The sequence below is a fragment of the Drosophila sulfurigaster genome, chromosome 3 (assembly GCF_023558435.1).
Source record: "Drosophila sulfurigaster albostrigata strain 15112-1811.04 chromosome 3, ASM2355843v2, whole genome shotgun sequence".
In the NCBI taxonomy this organism is placed as follows: domain Eukaryota; kingdom Metazoa; phylum Arthropoda; class Insecta; order Diptera; family Drosophilidae; genus Drosophila; species Drosophila sulfurigaster.
This window is the reverse complement of record NC_084883.1, coordinates 917,954-939,894: the sequence shown is the minus strand read 5'-3', so window position 1 is coordinate 939,894 and position 21,941 is coordinate 917,954. Positions and strand designations below refer to the sequence as shown.

The window sequence follows — 21,941 nt, the reverse complement described above, 5'->3', positions numbered from 1 at the left end:
CCCATTTATGCATGACTGTTTATGGGGTAGATAAAACAGAGCACAGGTGTTTTAAATGTGAAATTAAGTCCTTTGGGAGTGCAACAAATTTGATGAGGTAGGAACCAGGAGAGAGGGGTAGACAGCGAGAGCGAGAAACGGAGACAGCAAACGAATGTGACACAGAAAAAACAAATAGCGACACATTTGTCTGTCTGTCCGTCTGACTGTCGCTTCGTCCTTTTGTCTGTTTGTCTGTTTGTCTGTCTGTCTGTTTGCTCAGCTTGGCTCGAATCCATGGACAAGGATATGGGGTTAGTGGATTGCTGGTTGTCCTGGTGAAGCTGCTTCTCGCATTGCATATGTAATGTGCGTCATTATTAAGCACAGCTTAACACCTAACACCAAGGAGCGAGAGAGACAGCATAAGGCAGTAGAACAAAGAGGGGGAGAGAGAGAGGGGGCTCTGCCCTCCGTGTGTAATTTAATGCCACAGCCTTATGGGACTTACACAGAATGATGACAGTGCGCGCCAGGACAATAAGCAACTCCAGGTTGAAAAGCCGTGTTGCCGTTGTTGCCTGCCACATGTGGCACACTTTAAATATGTATGAGAAAATACAAATATATCTCGATTATTGTGCCTCTTATAAATGCAATAACCCAACACAATAACTACTTAAATACACATTGAACCGTTTAAGCCAATCCTCAAAAGAAATATTACGCATTGATACTGTTGCTTATGATTCTCAGGTTTAAGTTTCGTACCTTCATTTCAGCTTTTCAGCTTTGTTGCTCATTGATTTCCACTAAACGGAAAACATATTCACTTTTGCGCTGTTGCCCTGTGAAAAGCTCTAATGGACCCCATAATTCTCAGCTTTAAATCACTTTTTTTTGCACCCACTTGCTGATTTCTAGTCTAGCTGGCAATTCATTGTCGAAAGTTTTCAGCTATAAAAAGCTTCACCTATCAACCGTATTCTATTCTATCAATCAATCTCTATTAGTATGTTGTTTATTTATCTACGTAAACATTTCACAGTAGAACTTCTTTGTATTGAAATGGAAGAAAGTATATTTTTTTAATTTGTAATCAATTATTTTCTATTATCTTTAGTGTATAAATATAACATTTTTTAAATTTTGTGTTCGGTTAAATTCTTTAATTTCGTAATATGAATATTTATAAATTAAATTTGAAAGTTTAATTGAAATATCTTTCTTAAAAACGAGAAATTTGTTGCATTCATTTCAATTTGCCTTTGATAATATTTCATTTTGAACATATTCAATAAAATTGTAACATTAAAGATTATTTTTATATTAGTTTAACTAAGCATTTATTTTAAGAAAAATATGTTGTTAATTTGCATATATTAAACCAAATCTCATTCAAATAAGTTTTTATATTTTTTTGACAATAGATGAAAATGATTTGTTTTATTTATTTTGAATCATATTTTAGAATGCTTACAATATGCAGTTGTTTTTTTTTTTTTTAATTTAGAAGACAATATCTTAAAATATTTCTGATTTCGATTTCGAAGAGAGGCTTTTAAACTTAATTGGATTGAGTTTTCTTTTAAATGTTGTTCTATGTGGTCTTTATTCCCTAGAGTAGATTTTAAAGCTATAAGTGTTGGACATTTGAAGGTGTCTTTTTCCAATTATCTAGCTATCTCCGTCGCTCTCTTTCAATTTCCTTATCGCTCACTCTGGGACCACTCGAGCTGTCAAAACGCCAACACCAACTGGCACTTATCTGGCACTCGCTGCGCCCCTCGTTCTAGCCGCCCCTCCCCCTCTCCCTAGACAAGACCAGTGCCAGGTCATCATCGTCATCGTCATCGTCATCATCGTCGTCGACAGCGACGACGTCGTCATCATTGCCAACATCTCATGTGGCAGGTACATTAATAAGCCATAAGTGTAACATGCGTCGTTGCACACACACTGTGCTTCACTGTACAGTCAGGCAGGCAGGCAGCCAGGGAGGCGGCAAACTGTCATCCCTCTTGGCCAACGTAATCCCCAAGTGAATACACCCACTACTATTATAAAGCCAAGCAAGCAGCAAGTCAACCGATGAAAATCCCCACAAACAATCAAAGAAAAGTTGCCAGAATAAACAAGGAAAGAAACTCTGTCAATATGCTCAGAAATAGTGCAGAGTACAGTTGGTCTTGGCAGTAATGTTTCACGTATTTACAGTGGCTATTATACTAAATGCCATTTCGCTGTAATTTAAATTTTACACATTTGCCAGACACAAAATTAAATTACGACGAACATGACACACAAAAGGAATACGATGCGAATGGCAAAGCAAAAAAAAAAAACTGAATACAGAAAAAAAAAAAAAAAACAAAACAAGAAGGAAACTTTTACGAGAGAGAAAAGAGCCAAAAAGAATGAAAGAGAAAAACTATTTGTCGACTGCACTTTGTCAGTTTTTGTCAGTTGTTCGGTTAAGTTTAGCGAAAAGTTTGTTACCAATGCCCAATCCTCCAACCAACACTCTTATCACCTCCCACGCTCTTGGCCCTAAAGCTCTTTTCTCTTTCAATTTTGCTGCTGGTTTTCCCTTTGCTCCTTCTTGCTGAGGAAAATTACAGTCATTGTCAAATGCAGTTGTAGATGTTGTTGTTGACGTTGTTGTAGCTGCAGTTGCTGTAAAATCTAAAAATGCTTTCAAAGTTCAATCCGAGCCAACGACAAATGCAATTGTACTTTGGCTTCAATGGTAATTGCAGTACTCTGAATTACTCTACAAAATTTGCTGTTAACTCAAGCTTGTCATCAAGAAGCATCGTTTTGCACCATAACAGATGTTGTTAAATTTACTAACTCATTGATTTGAAACAACAAAAATTGCCTTAATTGAAAGCCAGAAACTAAATTTCAATTACTTTCTAAATTGAAGAACCTTTCTTATTGTATCGAAAGGTTCAATTATTTGTAAAATAGTGAATTTAATGATAGTGCAAAGTGCTTATCAAGTGGGAAAAGCTTTATGGATAACCTTTCAGAGCCCACGTCCAATTTTAGACGATCTATTATAATTTCTTGATCAATTTGTTTGATATTTTACTTTGGCTTTTTTCAAAGGGAATATCTCAAAAATGTTAATATTTTAAGCATTACTGTTATTTCGTAAGATTGAAGATTTCATACGTCAATTAAAAAACTGAAGAAAAAAATTTGGCCTAAAGTGTAGATCCAAAAGAAATAAAACATTTTAGTGATCTTATAATGTATCGTTTATAACCAAGAAATTACAGTAAACAATTTATAAATGATCTCGGTCACTACAGTGTTAATCATTTGTCTCTATCTAAAAAATTGTTTGTATTTCTTGAATTGTTTGTTCAGTTGACAACAAACAGTGGAAGTTAACTTAAATATAATTTAAGTTAAATAAAAGATTTTGATCTTCATTTTAGTCTTTTCTTTGCACACAACAAGCCACAACAAAAGTTTTAAGATGTAAAGAGTACAAATAAAACAGTGTGACCAAAATATTTAATGTGTTGATTTAGGGATGTGAAATTTTTATCAACGCAGATATCGGAAGAGTTATCTGACTATTTGAGTCGAGCACTCCCTTCTTTTATTAATAAATAAATAATATCTGACAATAATAACTTATATATATACTTTTGAGCTCACCCAACGCATCCTTGCTGTAGGGTATATCAGTGGCAGATGACTTGGAAAACGTACAACTCTCGGGCACAGGCCAATAATCAATTATGCAAAAATCAACAAAGAAATGCGGAACTCGCTAGTCACAGCAATAAAACAAAATCAAATGCAATGAGCACAAGAAATAAAACAACGAGAGATAGAAGACAAAGAGAGACTCAACGATAGCCGGGTAGATAAAGAGAGAGAGAGAGAGTACCTATCGAAAGAGAGGCTGCATAATTTTGCACGGCACATTGACTGATTATGTGCGCTTCACTGCTCTTCGATGATTTATGCACACCGAGAGAAGCAGGAGTGGAAGTTGATTGAGAGGGGAGAAGGAGAGGAAGAGCTGAAGGTGGAATCTCAGCCAACGGCAGATAAAATAAAATTACAGTGACAAATTAATGAAAATGAGCAGAGACGCGGCATCCAGGAAATTATGAAAATGGTCAAGCAAAAAAAGAAAAATGTGAAAAATAAAGAAAATACAGTAAAGACTGCAGCATGACGACCAATTCATCAACTCGATGGTTTTTATCTCATAACTAATATGCTTAACATGACGTGCAAATAATAGTTTCAAGTGTCGAAATTAGCCTTATCTAATGAATAACTACAGACAAGCTTATCAGCTACGGGAAATGCGAGTCGTAAGAAACCAATTTAAATGTTTATTGTCTTGCAATTATCAAGTGCTTCTAAAGCAAACTAAAATCTATGTCAGTATTTTCGTAATATTATCCGTATTATTTATGTATATTCAGTAAAACAACTTCAGTTTTACTTATATAATTTTAATGGGTTTTAAGCCCTTTACCCATAGGGTAGTAAGCGGTTATAACTTATTAACTATATTCACTAAATGTAGATAACATTAATAATTTCATATTGATTGACAATCTAGTATGTTTTTTCCTCCATGGTATATTTTGAATGTTACAGTATATCGATATGAAATAATACCGCATTGTTTTGTTTTTGGTTTTTTTTTTTAATAGGTGACACACTCAAATGTAACTTCTTACTTGTACTTTATATTTTAGTATTTTCGTTATTCATTATCAGTATTTTTGTATTAATCTCTCAATTTGAATGCTTTTTCTTTATTTACTTTCGTAAGTCTTCCAGTCAGAAATTCCGTAATAATATTATCAATATTATTTATGTATCTTGAGTAAAGCAAATATAGTTTTACTCGTCTCTATGTTGAGTAGGAAAAATAATTTTCTTTATCTCTCTACATATATCGGTGTTTTGTAGTAAGTTGTGATTAAATTTCAGTTTTGTAATGGAAACCTCATTTATTTTATATAATATCTAAACTCCCTTTCTGTGTCTCCAAAAATATGTGTTTAAATTTATTACCTCTTTCTTTGAAAATTCACATATTTTCTCTTTGCATTTCCTATATGTATAGTATCAAAATACATATATGCATGGTCACTTGCAGTATTATTCATCTCACGCACTCACACACAACTAAGATACTACAGTGAAGCCACCTATTTGTCAACAAAGTGCAAAATTTTCATCCTCGAAAAATATACATCTATTAATAATGCCATAAAACATAAAGAAACTCGTTTGTTCAAACCAGTTAGCATCTAAATTTCAAAAAAAGCTTTCACAAGTTTCCTCGCATCTCGGGCCGTATATCATTCATGCTACATGCGTCTGCTCACTCTTCTTGCCACAAGGCGCATCAACACTGTGACCCACACCCACAGACACACACACACATACACACACGTATATAGGTGAGTATGTTTGCTTGCGTGTTGAGGGCAACCCTAAAATGCCCTCAACTGTAAATGCTCAGAATTTTCGTGATTGTTGTTGTTCGTTTCGTTTCGTTTCGTTTCTTAGCCTTATACTATGGAGTACAACCCGGTAATCGGGGAGACCTTTTCGTGCCCAGAAAGCATTGTGTAATTTAATTGCCGGCGCATTTGAGAAGCGGGTTCGTTTTCGCTTTCGACTTGGCTTGGCTTGGGTTACCACCGAGTCCTTGCGGCGCAAATTTATGCAGAAAAATATTTTAAATGAATAATAAGCAAAAGCAGAATTTGAAATCATTTAGAGGACGACCTTTTTTTCGTCGACACAAACTTTGTTAATGTTTGTTAATTAATTGCAATAAGTTACAGGTGCATCCCCCTTCGCCGACCCCTTCGGATACCATCCTGTAACCTCGGCTAATCGGTGTGGACGTGAGGCCTCCCAGCGTCGTCGCCTGTTTACATCGAAATGACAGTCAACAAGGGGTCACAGGTCAGAGGAGAGGATTATCATCGGACTGAGGCAAAAAAGTTTTCAATGCCACTCGAGTTTAGTTTGCAGAGCGAATCGCTTCACACACTGAGTCCCCGCCAAAGTGGGGCAAAACAGCAAAGCAGCAAAAATGAAAAATTGAAAAAGAAATAAATAAAACCAAGTGCTAAGAACTGTTATCTGAACGCACAAGATACCCTACACTTGAGGCACGCAACTATGTTCTGCACTAAATGACATTCTTAAAAGCTTAATCACTGCATTAAAAGTGCTTACTAACAGTTGAGTTTGCGTGATATTAAGTTTAATTATTGCAATGAAACAAAAAAGCAATAATTTCAATATACCGCAAGTTGAATAAAGCAAACGAATGTAATAAAAATAAATTGAACTCGTCTATGACTAAATAATTGACAATGTCTGCAGGGTAACAAGAATATAGAAATGCAGTCTGAGGTTATAAATATGCATGGAATATATAGAACGAATCTGTAATCAGTATGAAGTTCAGTTGCGCTCAGCTACAGACAGAAATTTGATTATATTTTCCAAATGGTTTCTCTTCTTTCTTCTCTTCTAACTGCTGTTGCTTTTGCTATTGCAGTTGTTGTTCTTGGTCTTTTTCGCTTCAACATTTGAGGCCAACAACGGCAAAACATGCCACGGACTTTCTGCTTTCTATACCAACACACGAAACGAAGGCATTGACGATGACGATGACGATGACGATGGCGTCTAGTCAAGTCTTTTTTTTCTGTTTATACCCGCTACCCATAGGGTAGAAGGGTATTCTAACTTTGTGCCGACAGGAAATGTATGTAACAGGTAGAAGAAGGCATCTCCAACCCTATAAAGTATATATTCTTGATCAGCATCAATAGCCGAGACGATCTAGCCATGTCCGTCTGTCCATCTGTCTGTCCGTATGAAGACCTAGATCTTAGAGTCTATAATAGATACAGCTTTTTTCGACAGCATTTGTTATGATTGCACGCAGATCAAGTTTGTTTCAAATTTCTGCCACGCCCACTTCCGCCCCCGCAAATAAAAAAAAAAATCAAATAACAAGCGTAATTTTAAAGAATTTTGGTATATACAATAATAACTATAGTAGTTGTGATTCCTAAAAATGTATCGACATAACAAATATACCATTTGGTATGTTTTTAGTATTCTTGGTACAATTTGAAAATAATACCGCAATATTTTACTTTTTTTTGAAAATGGCTAGCGGGTATCTCACAGTCGAGCACTCTCGACTGTAGCTTTCTTACTTGCTTTTTTTTTGTTTCTATTTCTGTTTTTCTGTTTTTGTTTTTGTGTTTTTACAACAGCAGTTTGGCGGCAGTTTGCCTGCCCCATCATCTGCCACTCCTCGTTAGGTCTACTGCCATTGCCAAGCGGAAAAACCACTTTAACCGTCGAGTGTTGCGTCTATTTGTAGTGCTCTGCTCTGCTCTGTTGTGTTGTGTTGTGTTGTGCTGTGCAATTGTAAAATTGACCGATTGCAGTTTGGGGGCACAGCACAGACATTTATAGGATTGCAGATTGTAACGGCAAACTGAAATCAAGTTAACTTGCCCGTATCGCAAAAGCCCATAAAGCTAAAGCTCTGCGAATTCTACAAAAATGACCAATAAAAAATCGACTTCAATTTATGACGTCGCCTAAATGATTGAATACTGAAGTTGCCTCTCCTCAGTTCTCAGTGTTATCATCATGCAAACATTCATATATAATCCATAAAACCGACACTTAATAAGCCAGAGATATGTGTTCTATTTTAATGAGGTTAAAGCTTGGAATTTCGAGCAACTTTATAATTGATGGATCGAGCTATAGATACTCGGTTCGCATTTGCTTTTATTTGCATTAATATCAAGACAACTTGCTTTGTTTAGTTGTGTTTTTAAATGATTTTGCAGTTTTATAAATAGTTGTCAGCACTAAGTTTTAAAAGCACTTTAATATTAATGAACTTTCCAAGCCAAATTATACAAATATAATTAGAATCCACATATTGTTTGTTACATTTTTTACAAATGCACTTTAATTATCTTTAATATTGGATGTGTAACGAGTTGCCTCAAGTTGAGGTTAATATTAATCAACTTTTTAAGGAAAAGATTATTCATATTATAGAAATATACAATAAAATACATATTGTACAAAGTAAAATAACATTGTTTGTTACATTTCATATGCTATTTAGTTATTTTTAATATTTTTCTCTGATGAGTTTTCAGCTTGTGGTTAATATGTATTAATATATTTCCAAGAAAATTATTAAAGAAATATGCAATCACCTACATTATACAAATTCAAATTAAACATATTGCTTGTTAGATTGGAAGTGTTTAAAAAGCTTAAGTCTAAAGTCTTGGTGAAAACTTTTAACAGCTTCAAAAGCTCGTCGAACACTTAATAACTCAATGGGAATTCCAGAACACTGTTTATATACATAAATAAAGAAATGTGCTGAATATTAGTCATAAAAACTTGAATCAACCTTTGGATTAACGCATACTGATTAGCTCACAATCTTCTTCTAGAATAAAAAAGAAGTTGTCGGAAGTTAATGACATAAACTGATGTGAAATTTTAGCTTTAGTTAAGCAGAGAAGATATCAAAATATTCCTGTCAAGAGTGCGATAAATAGATTGCTATCCATGAACAAATCATACGTTTTTTATTTGACTTTCCACAGGGCAACGCAACACTTCACATGCAAAAAATAACGAGAGGAAAATCTCATTTGTTTGCCACTCGACTTGTCTATTTGCTTGTTTTTTCGCCATAAGTATGTCTAAAACCAGCTTGGCTTGTGCTCGAAGGTTGATTCGAAATGAAAATGCCGCAAGATTGCAAATTGGTTTCATGTAAATTTTATATACCCTACAAACAGACCAATTAAAAGGGCATATCAGATGATTATTGTGTGGATAGTAATTGTCCAATTAGTTAAGAAACATTTTAAAATTAAATAAGTGTATTTTAAAATATATTAACATATGATTTTTATAATTTGATTGATAATTAATGATTATTATTATTATTATTATTATTATTAATTCATAAATATTCCAATTGCACTTCTCGTTGCAAATCATTTTAGTATATGCTTCATTTGTTATGTAGTATTTTTCTACCTACAGGGTATCTTGAAGTCTACTCCACCACTTTAAGTACACTTTCTGGTTTGTTTCTCTTCTGCCCAACTGATTTCTAAGGTGCTTATATCTTCGAGCCATTGTCAGAAGCCAAAGAGGTGGAAGAATAAGAAGCGCAAACCAACACAAGAGAAAATGCCAAGAAAATCGACTGATATGCTGTGTGCGTTATGTTTTTTCTGCTCTGCAAAAATTGCTGTTCCTTCCATTTTAGATCCCACACAGGTATATATATATATATATATGTATATATGTGTGTGTTTAAAGGACATGTGCGTGTCTCTAATGGCCTTTCAGTTGCGAGTTTGTGTCGTACACACATTTTTGCCTCTATGAAATGTTTTGCTGTAAATTCTCAGCACTGCAAATATCTAGCTGCTGATAATGAAATATTTTCTGTGTGTGTGAGCTGAATTCCAACGCGCTAACCAAATGAAATAAATACAACTAAGTTAAATAAAAACAAATAAATAAAAGAAATTTAGAATATGTTCAACAATATGTTGAAAATGTTTATTTTCTTCTTTTTTCACTTTCATGTGACACGAGCAGCGACAAGCGATGCAAAACATAGAAACAATTTCGTGTAAATAAATACGATTGTCGACAAAAAAATTTGGCAAATATGAGAAAGGAAACAAAATGAGGAAATAGCTTATTTTCACAATGAAGCTGAGATACTCTAAAAGTAAAAGCTATTAATATAATGATAACATTAACATGTATATAAATTAAGTAGGATGGTAATATTCATAAAAACAAGTATGGACGCTGAAGTCGATACAAAATTATACCACACAAAAAAAACTAAAATATACCGAAGGCTTTATTTGGTATATTGAATAATACATATTGTAATATATTCAAAATATACCAAATTATCTGCCAAAGCATCTAAGACCCGATTCCCACACAAAAGTATTTCTTAAAAAACTTCTACAACTTTTATCTGAACGCAATAAAATTTGTAGAAATCTTAAATACTGCGTTTTCTATTCTATGTCAAAAATCGCACCTCTTAGAGCTGTGCTTTCTTTTTGATTTTGTTCATATTTGCTTTTTATTTTTATTTCTTCTTTGATAGCAAATATAATTAATATACATTCGTACTAAATATTTCTAATTGAATATTATAATATATATTGAATATCATATTTTTAGCAAATGAGCATATAAATATTCTTCCATAGATTACAAGAATATTTAAAAGAAGTCAAACGAAATAAAATAGAGTTCTGATATATTGCAACGAATAATAAACCTTATCTGTTAATATTTTTTAAATATTTGCTAATATAAGAAATACATTAAATTCATACATAGAAAAGCACTTTTTCATATTTAATTAGCTGCTCCAAAGAACACCTTTTTATTTTGAAAAATGTGATCAGTATAGATAAATATTTATAAGACTGCAGCAAACAAAATGTCATAGTTAATGTGCTCATTGTCAAGGCTACAACGAATGGCAAAAGCGACTGAGAAGCCGTTGGCATAATAAATATGACGCTCAATTGTGTCAACAACAAAAACAACGAGCGAAAGCAACAACAGCAAACACGATAATAACAACATACATTGGTTGCAAATGGCAAGCAGCACATGCTGTTTATACCATATTGTTGCCTCATGATGTTGCTGTTGCTGTTGTTGTTGTTGTTTTTTCAAGCGTCTGTCTACACACGTTTCACAAACAAATGAATTCGTTCAAATTTATAGAGCACATGAAAATTGCGCACAAAAAGAAGGCGGCATTTCACCCCTGGGCGTGGCATTTTTATCGCTCTCGCGGGGAGTTAAATAGTACTATATTCAACACTCTCAAAATAACGAGAAGAAAAAAGAACACTCACACTCATCCATGAGGAACACAACGAAATTGAAAATGTTGGAAATTATTTAAAACTGTTGAACGCACCGCAGGCACAACAAAAAAATAAACCTCGACAAAGCTTCGCTCGGGAGTGTGGAAAATGAGTTTATGCAGACCACCGAATGAACAATAAAATACATCGGAAAAAATAGAAGGAGGAGACTAGGAGAGAGAGAGAGAGGGAGAGAATGCCTTGGGCCAATAATTGATTGTGATAGCTTTGATTGAGTTGATAGAAGCACGACTTAAATTGATTTTAATCCACTTATTGCTTTCATTTTTATCAACTTACCGTTGCTCACAATGTTGAGTAATTATCGCTTTGAATATTGAGTATTTGTTATTCTGAAAAGATGAATAATTGAAAACCATTAGAATCTACAGTTTAGATGTGTATATTATAACGTAATAATAACTACAGTATTTATGATTCATAGAAATTATGTGGCAATCAGTTAAAAACAAGTAAGAAAGTTACAGTCGAGTGTGCTCGACTGTGAGATACCCGCTACCCATTTTTAATAAGGGCAAAATATTGTGGTATTATTTTCAAAATATACCGAAAATACTAAAAAATACTAAAAATATACCAAATGGTATGTTTGGTATACCGATACAGCACACCATTCAAAATATACCATAGACGGCACAATGTACCAGATTGTCAGTCAAAGCAACTCAGACCACTAATAAATAGGCGTTTTTGCCCATACAAAAGTATTTCTTTAATAACTTCCACAATTTTTATTTGATCGCAACCAAATTTTCAGGAATCATAACTGCTATAGTAATTATAGTATATACCAAAATTCACAGCTCTAGCTTTAAATTTACGCTTGTTATTCGATTTTTTTTGATTTGCGGGGGCGGAAGTGGGCGTGGCAAAAATTTGAAACAAACTTGATCTGCGTGCAAACATAACAAATGCTGTCGAAAAAAAATTATAGCTCTATCTCTTATAGTCTCTGAGATCTAGGTGTTCATACGGACAGACGGACGGACACACAGACGGACAGACGGACAGACACACAGACGGACAGACGGACATGGCTAGATCGTCTCGGCTGTTGACGCTGATCAAGAATATATATACTTTATAGGGTCGGAGATGCATCCTTCTGCCTGTTACATACATTTCCTGCCGGCACAAAGTTATAATACCCTTCTACCCTATGGGTAGCGGGTATAATTATTCAAGTTATTTAAGAAATAGTTTTCATATATTTTGTACTCATAGCACATTTTAAATCTAGTACAACGCCAATATACCAAATATAGCCTTTGACATATTTTAGTATTTTTTGGTATATTAATTCGGTATATTTTTATCACCGTCCTGCACACTTGACTGTAGATTTCCTTTTTTTTTTTACTCGAAATACAATTTTTATTTAAAGTATTATTATTTAAACAAACGTTGAATAATGATTTATTGTAGCTTTCATCGAGATTTTTATTCATTTAACAAACTCTTATTTTCATTTGAATATTTAATGGTGAATTTATTATTAGGAATACGAGTGAGATCACTTTCACTTAAACAAATAACTGAGATGGTGACTAATACAGAATAATTCAATAAGAATTAATTAATTCATAAAAATATATAAACCTATTTAAATGCACTGCGCATTTTGTATTTGCTTTGAAATTTTTAATAACAACTTTTGATTTGGTAATATTTGCAGTTGTCATATTATAAGTTTGTAATAGGTTTTCTTATCTTAGCTATTATATCTTAGTTATATATTCTTGAATATATAAGAAATATTCAAAATAATAATAGCTAACAAGAGGAAAGTTTGACAACAATTAAAGTTTTCAATATTTACCTTTTATTTACATTAATTTTACTTTTTTATACATTGACAATACTAACTTCTAAAAATAGAATTAAGTAATGGCGTCGTATAATTATTTAAAGCCGCCTTTTAGACCTAATCGAGGATTTAAAGTCTAAAGAGAATTTACAACGTAGACACATTTAGGTCTTATTTGAAGTTTTAATATCTTGAGACACTCAACTAGCACTCCGTCTCCTTCAAATCGGAGAGCAAACAGAGAGGGGAGAGACTATAAAACAGTGTGTATCTAGTATACTTAAATTTATAGACCCTCCTGCTGTCATTTTGTGAGTTGAGCGATTAACAACGTTTCATTCAACTTTCAGCACACTCAACTTTCGAGTTGGGCCCCATCATCAGCTGAGCTAAATGAATTTTCCACACTATACAGATACATAGATGTGTATATGTACTATACGTATGTACATATGTGCATAGTATTAGGGTCAATGGGTTACAAAGAACCTGTCATATCTCACAATGTGTTTGTATGTCTCTTTAAGCCTTTTTGTCTATCGCTCCTTCTCTTTCGCTTGCTAACTCTATTCTTGGCAATTTCAACACATTTTTTAGCCAATTAACTTTAGTTATCATTAATCTGTTATGCTATACTCTGAGTTGTCTCTCTCTGTCCCAACTACGAACATCTCAACTCGAGTTTGTCAACAATAATAGCGAGAAAAAATAAAATGAAAATAAAACTTGAAAACTCAACTTCTCGTTCTCCTTCCTCGATTGCAATGGGCGTTTTTCTTTTGTCTTGTTTATTCTGTTTATGTTTTAGCCCCGTGTATCTTTGAGCCGCATCTGTTTTGTTCTTTTCATTGATTGCTTCGTATTCCTTTTGGGCATAAATTTGTTGATTTCGGTTATTATACCTTCATTTTGATTGCCATTTGCCATTTGTTCGAAGGTCGCAAGCAAATGCTTTCAGCGCAAAACAAATTGTATTCAAATGTTGTGTACTTAATATTTTAATACCATTTATGGCCAATATCAAAATGTGAATCAATTATTGATTCATTGCTGAGCATTTGCATTCACTTGACTCAATTCCCATTAAAATGCACATCAAATTGATTGCCAAAAATCTCACAATTAACCTTTCAAAATGTTCTGCAAAATTCAAAATAATTCTTTTCGTTTTCGTTTATTGTCTGCAATGATAAAAGCCATTAATTTTTTTCCCCATTTATTTAACTGAATGCATCTTTTTCTAATGTCTGACAATTACAATCACAGCTTTACAGTCAAAACTCTGTGACTCAAAATCGATTCGCAAACTGAGTAAATATTGTATTCTATCCGTTACAAGGTTTTCTTTTGTTGTTTTAATTCATCACAGTCATCTCTTACACATCAAATTGATTACAAATGTAACTTCATAATCGATATTCAGTCATCTTATGATTCTTGAGAAATACATGCAACAATACAATTGCAATCTGACTGAATAAGTTGTGATTACTGCGGATAACTATGTTAATTACTACATAGCATTATTATACCCGCTACGCATAGGGTAGAAGGGTATTATAACATTGTGTCTCCATGAAATGAATGTATTTAAATCGATAAAACGATTAAAAAAATCGATTAAAAACGTCTACTAATTAGGGGTCTTGGTTGCTTTGACTGTAAATCTGATATATTTTGCACTCTATAGTAGAGTATCAATATACCTAAAATATTCTTCGGTAGATTTTTAGTGTTTTTGTGGTAAATTAATTTGTTACTATTTTGCATTTTTTCAAATTGGGTAGCGGGTATGTCAAAGTCGTGCATACTCTACTGTAACTTTCTTACTAGTCCTAAGCTTTAACGGTTGTATAAAAAAAAATGTTGCTTTGAGAAACATTCTGAATGCAAAATCGCAAAAATGTAAAATAAATGTACAATTATTTTATTTGAAAACTTACTTTATTTGCCAAATTTTGTTTTTTCTACTAACAAAATACTGTTATTTTAGCAGCATTTTATGATGGAGAGTTAAAGTTCACTGTGACGTAAAACTAATATAACGTATTATTTGCTATTCCGTCGAACTCTGTTGCCCTGTCGTAAAATTGCATTAACTATTTAACAAGAAACGAGCTACTAACTAATTGCAAAGCTGATTAAATTAAATTAAGCCGACTAGAATATAACCTACATCCACACACACACACACACACACACACGCACACACACGCACGCTCTGTCTGTGTGTCATTTTGATTGCAAATTTAATGCGACCAAAGAGTAATTTTTGTGCACGCGTGTGTGGGAAGCGATGTCTATGTGTGTGTGGCATATAATCAGAAAAACACACACACAGATACAGGCAAGGACATTCGGGGGGGGAAGTCGACGCAGAAGAAAGAGAGAGAGAGAGAGAGAGAGGAGCATCGGAAACAGCAAACGCCTCACTGACTTTTCATAGATAAAGCGCAACCTGCGTTGGCATTGACTTAGTCAACCTCTGCTTCCATCCCTCTTTCTCTCTCTCTCTCTCTCTGTCTATCTTAGTCTCTTCTTTCCGCTTCTTCTTTCTCTCTCCCACTTAATGTGCTTGTGTGTTGTTTGTGTGCATCTTAATTAATGATACAAGGATACAATTTGTGGAACAGAGAAAGAGCGAGCGAAAAGGCGAGTAAAGAGCATTTGCTACTAAAGCCATGGCGAGTCAAGGATATCAGATGAGACCTCGACCGCTTCGAACACACACAAACACAACCAAATAGCGTCAACAACTTGAATGCCGTCTGGAAATTGAATTGGATTTGGCCAATAAACTATGGGATAGTGTGTGAGACGCTCCTCCTACAAATTTTCTACTCCCCTCTCAAACTTGCATTCAATTTGTTAACCTTTGGCTATGGGTGAAAACTGTCAATTCTCACACGATTCTGAACTTTAGCCCTCAAACGCATGTCAGCATTTTAATTAGCTCTTCCCCTTCTATATCTCTTAACAAATGAAAGAACTAAAAAAAACAATATATATATATATGTTCATATAAAATAGAACTCTGTAGTTCCAGGCACAAGTTTTCCAATCAAAAAGTCTCGTAACAAACAACAACAAATTGCGCGAAAAATGCACATTGGCAAAAATGGAACTTTGCTCACGACACTTGAAGAAAGTAGTTGAAATTTGTAACAAGTTTGGCAACAGTGCAAAAAATATATATTAAGTGTACAATGATGGTAAAATCAATAATAATGGTAACTTTATGAAATGTATTTTTAAGAGTTTCTAATATATAATAAAGTCAGACATAGTTTCTCCTTTTCTTATGCGGTTTCTGATGGTTATATATAATATTATCAGTAAAAATATATAAATTCCAAAGACCGCCATAATATTTCCGTACTAAAAAGAATCAAATCACAAAAAGAACCTTTTCCTTTAAAAAAAAAAAAAAAAAACTAAAGATTAAAATAATGTTAAATAAGTTTAATAAAAATGCAAAATAACAAAGTTGATCTTTTTAATAAGCAAAACAATAAAATTAAAGTTAATTTTTATAAAAAAAAAAATCGAAAACAAAAATCATATCAAAAATTCTTTTGTACGAAGCCGCATTTTATATATTATTAGAAATGCAACTTATTAAATGCATTCATCGAATTCCAAGTTTAATTGTACAGCATCAGCAATTCGGCAATCTAATGATAAGATCATCTCTATTGTACATTTCTCACGTCATTTTGTAGTTGCAGTTGCAGTGCGAAACAAGTGTGCAAAAGTTTTGCGCAAATCGCGAAAAACGCTTAACTTTTTAGTGAGGCAAAATTGGGGAAAAGTGTTGATGAGTTGTTAGAGGGAGACGCGTCGTGTTGTTAGGAGGTCAGCGAGTATATTGGATGGTGTAATGGCCTGCCAGCAAAGGATAAATGGCAAAGGGCAAAGGGCAAAGGCTCCAGGATGTTTGGTGTGTGGGGTACTTGAATGCTAATGGCAGTGCACCCCTCACCGCTCACCGCTCACCACTTACTGCACAGTGTGCACTTCGGTATTTATGCATTGACCTTGATGCAACGCCGCCTCCCGCTGCCATCATCATCATCATCATCATCATCATCATCATCATCATCATCATAATCATCAGCAGCAACATCTATCGCGATGGGGAAAGTGGCTCTTAAATGCAGCCACCAAAAACGTTTCGATTAGCACATGGGGTGGTCATCTACCATATTGTGGGTTATTGATAGATCGCTCAATCTCTGTCCCTCACTCACTCTTTCGCTTTGTCTCTTTCGTTCTCCATTGAATGGAATCTGCATGAATTTTGCATGTTGCGTTGAACCTTTTTTCCCCCCAAATATATATTGGATACCACACGGATATGCCGTGCTCTAGCGCAACGGAAATGAAAATTTCACGAATTCGAATTCGGAATGTGGGTGTGTGTGTGTCTGTGTGTAATATGTACAATGTACACTATACATATATTTGTATTTATTGTATTTGTTTGAATGATTGCTCATTGTGTCGAGGGTAACGAGTTGCAAATTTTGGCTTTCACAATCGATTTGTGCTAAAGCAGTTAACGGATTTCAGTTGAAATTCCCTAAATGGAATGTTAAGAATCTCGAATATGCTATAAAGCATATGAAACGGAACTGATACGGCATTTGCCAGCCTACAAAGTAAATATCAGTATATCATTATACGCAAATACCAAAAGTGAGCATAAATACCACAAGTTACACAGTAAACTAAATATGCCAAAATTAATCGGAAAGTTTAAAAAATGCTTAATTTTTTGAACACCCAAATTAAAAAAAAATCTGTTATATGATATTTAAATAAAATGAAGAGACAACTCTGCAACATTTTAGCACAAATACTGAAGGAGGATTCGATTGGTCAAATATATTTATCTTAAATGATGTATTTAGTATTTTTAAACATTTTTATTCTGAAATAACAAAAATATACTAACTTTCAGTTTAAATACCAACTGTCAACTGAAATACCTAAAGTTTCTATGTATATTTGTTTTGAGTCTGCAAAACATGAATGAATTTTACTTAAAATTTGCTTATTATTATTTGTGTTTCTCAGCTCGTGAAACCTCGACAGCAATGGCAAGAATTGCTTGATTTTTAATTTATCTATGTAATTCCCAAGCGATAGAAATATACAAGCAACACTTAAATGTAGACAATAAAATAAACAAACACTTAATTATTAATGATATGCGCAAACTGTGTTTGGGAATTATAAATAACTAAAAGAGGAATGAAATCCCTCATCGCATTGCTCGCATTCATTTCATATCCGATAATTGAGCAGTGGCCTGGAACCTTGTCTAACCAACACAACAAACATAAATTGCACTTGCTGTTGGCCAACTTTAATTAGCGCAACGAAAAAAATACATATATATATATATATATTACGTCTGTATATGAAAAAGCGAGAAAAAATAAACAATATGTAAATGGCAAAAATAGAGAAACAACAGTTACCGCAACAACCGCAATACACGTTGTTATTGTGCCGAAAGAGAATCAGAAATAATTGCCAGGCAAACAATTTATGGGCACCTCCATTCACACACACACACACACACACACACACACACACACACACACACTCACACACACACACACACACACACACACTGACGCTTACATAAATACATCCATATAAGTGCATATACAGAGTAAGTTGTATAGTCCGAGTCCATGATTTCTCAGCTCTCAGCTGGACTCAACTGCGCTGAGCTGTTGGCTAATTATGCAGACGGACAGCGGGCGTTGACTGGACAGTCGACGGTCGACAGTCGACGGTAATAGATAAACTTTTCTGCAAATGAAAAGTTATGACTTGGTCTTGGACTCGCACCCAAGCGACGACGAGAGGAAAAACTTTGGCCAGGCTTAGCAATTTCCATAAGCTGCGAAACACTGCGAAGATGAGCTACACTTTAAGTAAACGAAACAAGTAATTTGTATTTCAAATCTAACAATTTTAAATTGATAATATCAATCGCAAAATTAATTACAATGCAGAATTTTATTACCCCTTTCCTTCTATTATTTCTTTACATTTAGACAAATTAACTTGATTGATCCTAATCTCACATAAACATAAAAAATTATTATGAAATATGCAGTTGAGTGTACCCGACTGCGAGATACCCACTACCCAGTTTTAGTAACCGGCAATGCAATGCGGTTATTCTTAAAATATACCATAAAATACTAAAATATACCGAATGTCATTTATGCTTATTGATACAGCATAAACGGCATTCAGTATATTTTAGTATTTTATGGTTTATTTTAAGAATAATACTATTATATTTAAAATATACTACACCAAAAATGACTTCATCCAAATTTAAGCTTCATTCTATTATGCACAATTATTTAATCTCATTTCTATTGTGTTACAAACTCGATAGCCGTATTGAAATACCCATTCAAAATGTTACACTCTACGATTTGGCTACTTGCCTTAATTTCATCATAAAAGTACAAGTAACACGAACTTAAATTGGAATCCTAATGTACACACAGTGCCACAAATAGTATCGTCTTCTCTAATGGATTTGCTACAATAAAGTCATAAATCATGTCGCATCTAACGGAGCATCTCATTGTATCAGTTACACACACGCCAAAAATACGTTTTTTTCTTTTTTCGGCGATTATCATTAAAGTTGTTAATCATGTGTCGTGGCAATAGAAAAGAAAACTGTTGCGAAAACGCCCACAGATGGCGCTATTGTGCAGCGATAAGAATTGCCTTTTTTTTTTTGAGGTATGGTTCATTATTTTGCCTATTTTCGGGTGGGTTGAGTTTTAATTTATGAAATTGAAGCAATGAAATAGATGTGGGAAGATTTGGCAACAGCTTGAAACTAATTGGTCGAAAATAAATCGAAAGTTGTATACAATTTATTGCATGTCAAGTATGTTTTCTTTTGCCCATTTTTATTAGAATTATTTTAATTAATATCTTTATTGAGATTATTCAGCAAGTCAAATGTAACCTCAATTCCGGATTGCAGCCATAAAACTTGTTATCCAAACAAAATTAATAACAAATACGAGTAAATATAGTATATACATACATCGCTCTATACATAGAAACATGTCCTTAAGCCACAAAAACCAGACAAGTTAGGGCTGTTTATTCTATGGACATGTACGAAAACTTTATAGTTTATCTTAGTTTGGGTTTGCGGCAGCCACACATAACGAACCCAAGGCGGAGGGTAGAGAAGAGAGAGAGAGAGGAAAGCAAATCAAATGAAACAAAATTGTCGACGTCATCAAGTTGACAAAATGTTCCACACACATGTGACCGAAATAAGAAACTCATATCTTTGAACTTTTGTGCCATGGTTGACTCGGTTTCAATTCTAATTTGGCTGGAATTAGACACATGTATAAATAGGTATAACAATCTCTTCGCCACTGCTCCGAGTGTAGTCCACATATTAACTATTAATTTAGTTCATTAAACTAACGGCATATTAAACGCACGCATTGTACGGCGAGTACAGAGTGCAGAGGGGTGAGAGGTCACTTTTTGGTTGGGTGGCAACGCCTCATTAACGGCACGCTATTTCGTTTCGTTTTTCTCTTGAGCTATCGAATGTGCTCCAAGCGAGGTCCACTTCTCCAACACCCTCCCTTCTCCTCCTTCCATACTTGCCCCTAACAACTACTCAACACACTCTCTTCCCACGCTTTATGTTGGGGTAGTTCATATTTATGCCAAGAATTTATCGCCCCTTGTGTGTGAGTGTGTGTGTGTGTGTGTTTGTTGACTCTATTTCCCGGGGGCTGTTAAAGCCGTGTAATGGGACTTTTGGCTGCAGATTTGTTGCCGCTTAGTGCATAAAGTGTGACACAAGTGCTGTCAACTTATTTGGCCAGTCAAGGACAACATGCCAGCGCACATTCGGACACTCCGAAAAGCATCCATAAAAGAAGAGAGCTTGCCAAAAAGGAAGTTGCCTTGTCAGCTTCCAATCACACGACGAAGCGTAACATAAAGAATATAAAGTATTCGGTTGAATATTTGAGTTAAAGCTTAAAGTGGGCTAAATATACACAAGTAAACATCTCCGATTTGTAATCTTACGAAACTACATTAACGATACAACAATCAGTTCTTATTTTCATTAAACTTTCAGAATATGCAAAGTGAAAAGTAGGAAATTTCGTTATGTTCTTTGCCAAATCTGTAGTTGACAATGGGATCTATAAATTAAAGCCTGAACATTCAGGAATGACAATGCAAATAAAGTCTCGAGTGTTATCTTATCAGTATATGTATTTATTTCTTCAGCAAATATGTTGATATATTTGAATAATAAACGCAGATGTTATTTAAATTCTTTGCGATTTCTCGACTCCACCGAATTACATTAATAATTTATCTGTTACCAACAAAAAAATCCACATATGAAATATGCATTAAGTTGCCATTCACATCTCTCACGTGATTCTCAATCTAATCTTTGTACACACATAAACGTAACTCCTTCAATGACAACTTCCCATACTTACAGTAAAATCCGCTTAAAGTGACACAATTGTAAGGCCCTCCTCCCTCATTTCTCTGCCCCCTCGCTCTCTTATGCCACACCTCAGAGAGCTTAATACACAGTTTGGCCGTAAGGAATCAAAATCCTTAGAAAAAGCAAAAGTCAAGCTACTTCATTTTCACAGCACAGCAGCCGTAGCCGCAGCTATAACAGTAAACAAAGTTCTTGTCTCCCTCCCCTCCTCGTGTTTGCCTGTCCCTCTTCCTTAATCTAGAGACAGCTTTCGCCCTTAAAAAGAAGAGAAAAAAAGCTTCCACTCATTGACTTGACGTTACAACAAAAGTTTTGCCAAGCAAGTTTGAAACTAGTTGAACGCAAGCTTCAAATGGGAAATGAGAATGGGATAAAGTGGGAGGTTGGCTCAGCAGCCTGAGACAGCCGCTAGTACAAATGTTATGGATGTCAAGGGGGGCGCAAAAGAGAAGAGGGAGGGGTGCGGGTGCTGGTGCTGGTTAAGCAAAAGTTGCTAAGAAAATATGTCTACACTTGCCAACATCCGTTTCCGTTTTTAGGCGCGTTGCGTTACGCTTCGAGCGAGTGTAGACGG

At 34.4% G+C, this 21,941-nt stretch overlaps 1 protein-coding gene and 1 long non-coding RNA gene across 4 annotated transcripts in view; both read right to left on the bottom strand.

Moving 5' to 3' along the window:
• Positions 1-21,941, bottom strand: part of LOC133840962 (7SK snRNA methylphosphate capping enzyme bin3) — a 52,766-nt gene that overhangs the window by 13,862 nt on the left and 16,963 nt on the right. For all 3 annotated transcript variants that reach the window (XM_062273186.1, XM_062273187.1, XM_062273188.1), the window contains one exon: positions 11,283-11,335. The gene's annotated coding sequence lies outside the window, so the exon portion shown is untranslated. The remainder of the gene's footprint in view (positions 1-11,282; positions 11,336-21,941) is intronic.
• LOC133845703 (uncharacterized) lies at positions 16,537-17,380 on the bottom strand. Its single transcript, XR_009894807.1, has 2 exons — positions 17,061-17,380; positions 16,537-17,008 (listed from the first exon to the last, which is right to left on the bottom strand). It is a non-coding gene; the product is annotated as an uncharacterized LOC133845703 (long non-coding RNA).